Source organism: Engystomops pustulosus, chromosome 6 (genome assembly GCF_040894005.1).
Source record: "Engystomops pustulosus chromosome 6, aEngPut4.maternal, whole genome shotgun sequence".
NCBI classification, from domain to species: Eukaryota; Metazoa; Chordata; class Amphibia; order Anura; family Leptodactylidae; genus Engystomops; species Engystomops pustulosus.
In genome coordinates, this window is record NC_092416.1 from 6556863 (window position 1) to 6565520 (window position 8658).

General features: G+C 44.1%; 1 long non-coding RNA gene across 1 annotated transcript; it reads left to right on the top strand.

Moving 5' to 3' along the window:
* The first annotated feature begins 328 nt into the window (after positions 1 to 328).
* Positions 329 to 6291, top strand: LOC140065317 (uncharacterized). Its single transcript, XR_011847884.1, has 4 exons — positions 329 to 408; positions 1255 to 1401; positions 5052 to 5198; positions 6168 to 6291. It is a non-coding gene; the product is annotated as an uncharacterized lncRNA (long non-coding RNA).
* The last annotated feature ends 2367 nt before the right edge of the window (positions 6292 to 8658 follow it).

Sequence of the window (8658 nt, forward strand, 5' to 3'; positions counted from 1 at the left end):
TGAGTCGGTGCCCATGGCAGTACCATGCATTTTAATTGACTGTAAATCATTGGGAATAAGGATAATTATGTCACTGCTTTCAAAGCATATTTTTAAAAATTTTAAGCTTATTTGTTTTTATTGTCTCTATAAATGTTATATAAAATTAGTTTATTAGTTTATAATATTATATATATATATAATTATTATTTTTAATTTTTTAAATTATTTATTTATTAATATTTTTCAAAATTGTTTAACAGTTGTAATAAACCAAAACCGGGACATAATATTTTACATTTTTAATCCCAGGTACTGCTCGCAAATGCTACAAATGTCATACAGTGAACAACACCAACTGTGAGCAAACCATAGAGGAATGTTCAGAAGGAGAGCAATGTATTACAATATTTGAGGACTATACACACAGTAAGTAGCAATGGACATTAAGCTGTTTGCAAAGTCCTCTACCCATTTATACGAAGGTTCAATTCATTATGTCATTTATGAAAAAGCCAATACCAACCAATGTTCCCCTATTTTGTGTCTACTTGAGATGCCCCCTCTCATGTCCTCAGTCAATGGGGCAGATTTACTTACCCAGTCCGTTCGCGATCCAGCAGCGCGTTCTGTGTGGAGGATTCGGGTCTTCCGGCGATTCACTAAGGTAGTGCGGCCGATGTCCACTAGGTGTCGCTGCTGCGCTGAATTCCATCGGAGTGTACTGAAGTTCACCAAGCGAGGTCAGGTGCAGGTAAGCGCGTGTCAAGCGACAATTTTTTTTTAAATGCAGCGGTTTTTCCGAATACGTTGGGTTTTCTTATGGCCACGCCCCCCGATTTCCGTCGCTGCACGCCGGCGTCGATGCGCCACAATCTGATCGCGTACGCCAAAAACCTGGGGCAATTCAGAGAAAATCGTCGCAAAAAAGGAAAAATTTGGGCAACCCGCCGGTAAAACGCGATTTGGGCCCTTAGTAAATGACCCCCAATATGCATATTGCAAGAAAACAAGCCTGATAGCAAAACAAGACTGACCTACTAAATGAACAAGGACAGCATGCATAATACCCGGCAATCAGCAAGGAAATTGAGGATGTTAAGTTATTTAACGTACACAAAGTTATGTCATTTATTGTGGAAAATTAATAAAAAGTAATTTTTTTTTAAAAAAAAAGTAATTAAGTCCTATAATGCAATAAAAAATATTAAGATTTTTTTCAGAAAAATATAAAAAAAAAAAAATTAAAAACTTGCACATCAAATGTTTTTGCAGATAAAACCTTCCCCTCGATGCTGAAGGGCTGCTCTCAGGGACTGCCTTGTAATACCATGCCTTATTCCATGGCAAAAAGTGGCGCATCTTTTTTGATGAGTGTAGAGTGCTGTGATGAAGACCTCTGTAATAATCAATCCTATAAAAGTAAGTAAAATTACACTTGGCATAGATGTTACAGCAATGTACAGTAAATGGGCATCAAACACAATGGGGCTAATTTCCCAGCGATTTCCGTTTTACGCCGAATTGCACCGGGATTTTGGCGCAAGCGATCATATTTTGGCGATGCGTGAAATGGGGGCGTGGCCATCGGACAACCCGCCGGATTTGTAAAAACTGCAGAATTTTTTTTAATGTTTTGTGTCGCAAGATCAAGCACTTACATGCACCAGGAAAAAGAAGGTGAATTCCCGCGGACCTGGTGGATATCGGGTGCACGACCTTAGTGAATCCCGGAGACCTGAATCCTCATTGGACAACGCGCCGCGGGATCGTGACTGGATCGGGTAAGTAAATCTGCCCCAATATGTTACCCAAGGAAAAAAATGAGCACTTACAATATTATAGTTGTTGTCCAAGCTTTTAAAATAATTCCTATAAGGCTTGGGGGGAATGCAATCGTATGCTCACCTCCTCTGGTGCTTCTGTACATCTGGAGTTCTGCCTGTTTCTGCCATCCCGTACCAACCTCTGCCATGTGCCTACTACAGCTTTCAGTTTCAATGTGTAGCCACCACGCGGCAGTGGTTGGGACAGGAGCACCGGCTTTTGTAAACAAACAGACGCCGGCAGTGATGGGCAGCAAGGAACAGAGGAAGTGAGTATAAAAATGTAAATATTTTTTTAGCCCCTTCCCAAGCCCAGGCAACTCCTTCAATTTCTTGGAAATATCCGGATTAGCAAGGCATAGCCTTTTAGTAAGGTCTAATTGAAAGGATAGAACCAGACCATAATGACTTGAACTGCCACTGCCTTGGAGTCATCTGTCACTCTGCCTTATCCTATAAGCCTCACATCCAGGCCCCGGCTACAACCTACCACCTACATCTCAAGAACTTCTCTCGCATCTGACCCTTCCTCATTCCTGAGTCTACAAAACTACCAGTCCCTGCCCTCATCATCTCCCGCTCTAGACTCTCTAGACTACTACAACACTCTTCTCTGTGGTCTCCCAGATAACTCTCTAACACCCCTACAATCTATCCTAAACTCTGCTGCTCGGCTAATCCATGTGTCTCCTTGCTTCCCCTCTGTCTCTCCTCTTTGCCAGTCTCTCCAGTGGTTACATATTGCACAGCAAATTCAATTTAAAATACCGTATATACTCGAGTATAAGCCAGGTTCTCATAGCCTCGTGATGCCGGTGGCTGACAAACAATGACGTCGCCAAGCAACTGACGTCATTTTATGTGCCGGCCGAGTGCAAAGAACCAAAGAGGAGCAGAACATCCCAAAGAGAAGCCAAAGAGCAGCGGAAGAACCCGAAGAGGACCAAAGAACCCGAGGCGCCACCGGAGCATCAGAAGCAGAAGAGGACTTACATGGGACGTCGGAAAGATGAGAACAGTGTTATTTTTTTTTTTACTACAGGAGCTGGTAGGCTGTATACCACAGGGGGCCGGCAGGCTATACACTACAGTGGCTGCCAGGCTGTATACCATGCTACAGGGGGCTTTCAGGCTGTATACTACAGGGGGCTGGCTAGCTATATACTACAGTGGGCTGCCTGGCTGTATACTACAGGGGCTGGCTGGCTATATACTACAGGGGCAGGCAGGCTATATACTACAGGGGCAGGCAGGCTATATACTACAGGGGCAGACAGGCTATATTCTACAGGGGCTGGCAGGCAATATACTACACGGGGCTAGCAGGCTACATACTACAGGGGCAGACAGGCTACATACTACAGGGGCAGACAGGCTATATACTACAGGGGCTGGCAGGCTACATACTACAGGGGCTGGCAGGCTATATACTACAGGAGCTTGTAGGCTATATACTATGAATTAGGTACACGAATATATACGTTACTAACGATGACAAAGCCATCTACAACCTGTCCCCTCCACATATCTCTAAACTCATCAGCCAATACCGCCCCACACGTAATCTCTGCGCCTCACAGGACCTTTAGCTTCACTTTATTACCATCCGCTCTTCTCACAACTGCATCCGGGACTTCTCCTGTGCTTCCCCCATACCCTGGAACTCTCTACCAAAATGTGTTAGAGTCCTTCAAACGTGATCTGACCCCCCCACTCCCCCACCTGTTCAGGATCTTTAAGACACAATAACTGCTTCTTCACCTCATGTCTCCATCCACCCTCACATATAGATTGTGATCCTTCACACACAGGGTCCTCCTTCTGCTTGTCTCCTGATCACTGTAGTTTTGTATTTGTACTTGCATTTGTTCTTGTCTTAATGTAAAGTATGTGAACCCCTTAATGATTGTGCAGCACCAGGGAATTTATGTCCTCTATAAATAAATAATAATAATGTATACCATTATGAAGAAGGCAACATATTATATCTATAGTAGCCATCACCATAACCTTACTGACCTGGAGAATACCAATGTTTTATGTCCAGGTTAAGGCTCAGCTAATCAACCTCAACCTATCCGACAACCCCTACCCCAAAATGACTGATGTGCATTTACTCCATTACTCTGGTTCCCCCAACCCCTATACTTAAATGATATTGCTTAAGTTTTGTGCAACCACATTTCCCTACCTACATAAAAGATAAGAGATGAAGCAGCACTGTGAAATCGGATTTAAATCCAAAAATAGGGTGCAAGCTTGTTGAGGTGCCACTCGAGGATCCCAAGGTTCCAATAATCCAAAGTAGAGAAGCAGAACTCTGTAACAAATAAGTGTTCATTTCACAAGTGGGAAATACAACATTTCTTATCTCAATGTAGGCATTTTCAAGTAATGATAGCAGTGGTACAAGGTAGGCTTATATCCCCCGCAGGATGTAACATCATCAATGAACATACAATGTCTTGCCATTGTTTGTAAATAATGCAAAAGCGCATGTCCAAAACGGTTTCTTAGCAACTAGATCGCGATGCAGAAGCGGCACAGCCCAGAATCTTGCCTCCACCACCCAAAGGTAAGGCCGCGGACCCCTGATGGAAATAGACGTACTGGAGCAAGATCGGGTTTATTGATCGGGTTTGCCCGTGTTGCGTCTGAGGTTGCTAAGCAACCGTTTCGGACATGCGCTTTTGCATTATTTACAAAAAATGGCAAGACATCTCCCTCAGAGACCAGAGGACATCAATAAAAGTCTTTCTTAATAGAATGGTGGCCCTAATCCCATGGATAGAGACATTAGTGAACATAGAACATGCAGCCTGTGTCCAGCTTCTTATCAAGGTCAAACATCATCAAAATATTGTGAAATATTGTGAACTCCGGTTAAAAATAGGTGACAGATTCTAAGGATGAGTCCTAATTATTTGACCCCTGGTCCAACAGCAAACAAACCCACAGATCAGGTGTTCTTAGCAGCTGATGCACGATGAAAATAGCAGGAAGGAAATGGCGCCATCTTTTGTGTAGTGGTTGGTCCAGGTTACTGCAGAAACTGTGCGGAAAGGTGTAGTAACTGTATTCATCCACTACCACGTGTCTGCGCCCTGTCCACCCCCCCTGAATTTGTGAGGGTTCTGTATGTTGAATTCTCACCAATCTGATATTTAAGAGCTGTTTTTTTTGCCTGCAATGTCTTTTACCTGGAAAACTTCTTTAATAAAATATATTATTATAATTTTTTTTTAGAACCAGAACCTAAGAAGCCGACTGGGTTTTTCTGCCCAAGTTGCTTTAAACCGGACACCGTAGACGGATGTGATAGAGAGGGGGACATACAATGCTACGATAAAATGGACAAGTGCTACAGATTTTCTGGGATAGTCAAGAGACCAGGTAATTTATCAAAAATGGAGTAAGTTATAATTTAATTATGATATAGAATAACAACTAACAAATTTCTTAAAACAATGTAGAGTTTAGCTTGATTCATCTAATCCGATGATAACATAGTGCTCCACCCAAAACTTGTGTAGTGCCTTACTACCCCCACCTTGAAATAATTCTGATCCAATTGGTCCTTATATCTCCCAGCAGTACAGGAGGGGCTTGTGTCGGCCTCATACTTTAATACTGAGGGAGTCTTTCCAGCCTCCTGCTCCCTTGTACCTACAGACCAGGATAAAATTAATATACGTGGCGCATTGGGGCCTCATTTTAGATTTTGCTTCGGGGTGTCTGGATCTGCAGGAGCATCAATTTCACTGCCACAAACTCTCTACACAGAAAACAAACCTTGCAGTATTTCTTAGGGTGGCCCTATGTGGTCCTATCCTATTATTAGGGTGGTCCTATGTGGTCCTATTCTATTCTATGTGGTCCTATCCTATTATTAGAGTGGTCCTATGTGATCCTTTTCCATTCTTAGGGTAGTCCTATGTGGTAATATTCTACTCTATGTGGTCCTATCCTATTCTTAGGGTGGCTCTATTCTATGTTGTCCTATTCTATTCTTAGGGTAGTCCTATGTGGTCATATTCTACTCTATGTGGTCCTATCCTATTCTTAGGGTGGCTCCATTCTATGTGGTCCTATCCTATTCTTAGGGTGGTCCTATGTGGTCCTATTCCATTCTAAGTGGCCCTATCCTATTCTTAGGGTGGTCCTATGTGGTCCTATTCCATTCTAAGTGGCCCTATCCTATTCTTAGGGTGGTATTATGTGGTCCTATCCTATTCTTAGGGTGCACCTATAGGGTCTCCATCATTACTCTTCTGTTGGACAGTAGACAGAAGGGGTGAGTTCTCCATTAGAACAGAACTCAAAAATAATTGATAAAAAATATATATTTTTTGTTTTCAACAGATGGGGAAATAATCATTTACTCTGTGGAGGGATGTATATCCCCATTGCTGTGCAGGTCAGACCTGGGTCAGCTGATTGGAGCCAAAATTCTCAACGCAACAACTTTTAATTGCACCGATCCGATCCAGTGAAAAAGACACAGACCAGGAGGGAATCATCCAACCGGACATGGAAATCAGATCAGTTTCACCAACGCATTTCTTCTACTTATGATTCCTGAAGACGACACTGCAAAATGATATCATTATTACTAGAGATGAGCGAACACTAAAATGCTCGGGTACTCGTTATTCGAGACGAACTTTTCCCGATGCTCGAGTGCTCGTCTCGAATAACGAACCCCATTGAAGTCAATGGGAGACTCGAGCATTTTTCAAGGGGACCAAGGCTCTGCACAGGGAAGCTTGGCCAAACACCTGGGAACCTCAGAAAAGGATGGAAACACCACGGAAATGGACAGGAAACAGCAGGGGCAGCATGCATGGATGCCTCTGAGGCTGCATAATCGCACCATTATGCCAAAATTATGGGCAACAGCATGGCCATGACAGAGTGACAGAATGAAGCTAGATAGCATCTAAAACATCCAATAATTGACCCTGACACTATAGGGGACGGCATGCAGAGGCAGCGGCAGCAGCGGCAGGCATGGCAACATACCCTAAATGGACTCAGGCTTCAAACCAATGGGTAGCAGAGAGGAACCAAAGGAGGTGAGCAAGAAGCGCTCAAATAATATCGGTACATGATAAAAGTTTGCCAGTATATTTTGTGGATTACACAGCAGGGTGGCGACAAAGTTAACATGGAAGCCATGAAAACAACCCAAAATTCTGCCTGACACAGCTCGTTTGATAAGGAGACCATGTATGGAGGCAGTGAACTAGTAGTAGATTAAAGGTGCTGCAGTTAAAACTATGTTAGTTGGATCTTGGCATGGAGCTGGCGCTCCGCTGCCAGGCGAGCTTTCGCCAATCCAAGCCCGTGTCTCTAGGCTACTCCCCAAACAGCACTTCTAAGAACCTTTTGTATAAGATCAAGTGTAGTAGCGTTCTTATAAGTTTAGGATATGCCGGGTGAGGGGAATGTAAACAGATGCGCAAGAAGCGCTGAAATAATATCCCTAAATGGTAAAAGTTTGCAAGTATATTTTGGGGATTACACAGCAGGGTGGCGACAAAGTTAACAACTTTGATGTGGAATGCCCTGTAATAGCTCTTGGGCGGTGTGCCTTTTATCGCCTAAGCTCAGCAGTTTCAGCACCGCCTGCTGTCGCTTAGCGACGGCACTGCTGCTGTGCCTAGAGCTACCGACTGATGGCGCCATGCCCACGGATGGTAATTCGGAGGAGGAGGAGGTGGAGGAGGGGTGGGAGGAGGTATAGTAGGCCTTTGAGACCTGGACCGAGGTAGGCCCCGCAATTCTCTGCGTCGGCAGTATATGACCAGCCCCAGGGTCAGACTCGGTCCCAGCCTGCACCAAGTTAAGTGTAGTAGCGTTCTCATAAGTTTGGGATATGGCGGGTGAGGGGAATGTAAACAGATGCGCAAGAAGCGCATGATGCGCATGGAGCTGGCGTTCCGCTGCCAGGCGAGCTTTCGCCAATCCAAGCCCCTGTCTCTAGGCTACTCCCCAAACAGCACTTCTAAGAACCTTTTGTATAAGATCAAGTGTAGTAGCGTTCTTATAAGTTTAGGATATGCCGGGTGAGGGGAATGTAAACATCTGCGCAAGAAGCGCTGAAATAATATCCGTAAATGGTAAAAGTTTGCCAGTATATTTTGTGGATAACACAGCAGGGTGGCGACAAAGTTAACAACTTTGATGTGGAATCCATGAAAACAACCCAAATTTCTGCCTGACACACCTCGTTTGATAAAGGGACGATGTATGGAGGCAGCTATATGGACGACTTTTGGAGGTAGCAATGGAGACAACGTGTGGAGGCTGCTATGGAGACAATTTAATTTGGATAGTGCCTGTATGTGGCAGTCCCAAACATTTTTCAAACCAGAGGAGCAGGTAGGTGGCCCTCCAGTAAAATGGGATAGATTGAGTGCCTGTATGTGGCAGTCCCAAAAATGTTTCAAACCAGAGGAGCAGGTAGGTGGCCCTGCAGTAAAATGGAATAGATTGAGTGCCTGTATGTGGCAGTCCCAAAAATGTTTCAAACCAGAGGAGCAGGTAGGTGGCCCTCCAGTAAAATGGAATAGATTGAGTGCCTGTATGTGGCAGTCCCAAAAATTGTTCAAACCAGAGGAGCAGGTAGGTGGCCCTGCAGTAAAATGGAATAGATTGAGTGCCTGTATGTGGCACTCACAAAAATTGTTTCAAACAGAGGACCGGGTAGGTGGCCCTCCAGAAAAATTAAATGCATGAAGTACTATAGCAAGAGCCAGTGGGCCCTGTCAAAAAATAGCCAGTTTCCTCTGCTTTACTGTACAAAGAGGAGGAGAAGGAGGAAAATGAGGAGGAGGAGGAGGAGTGGATC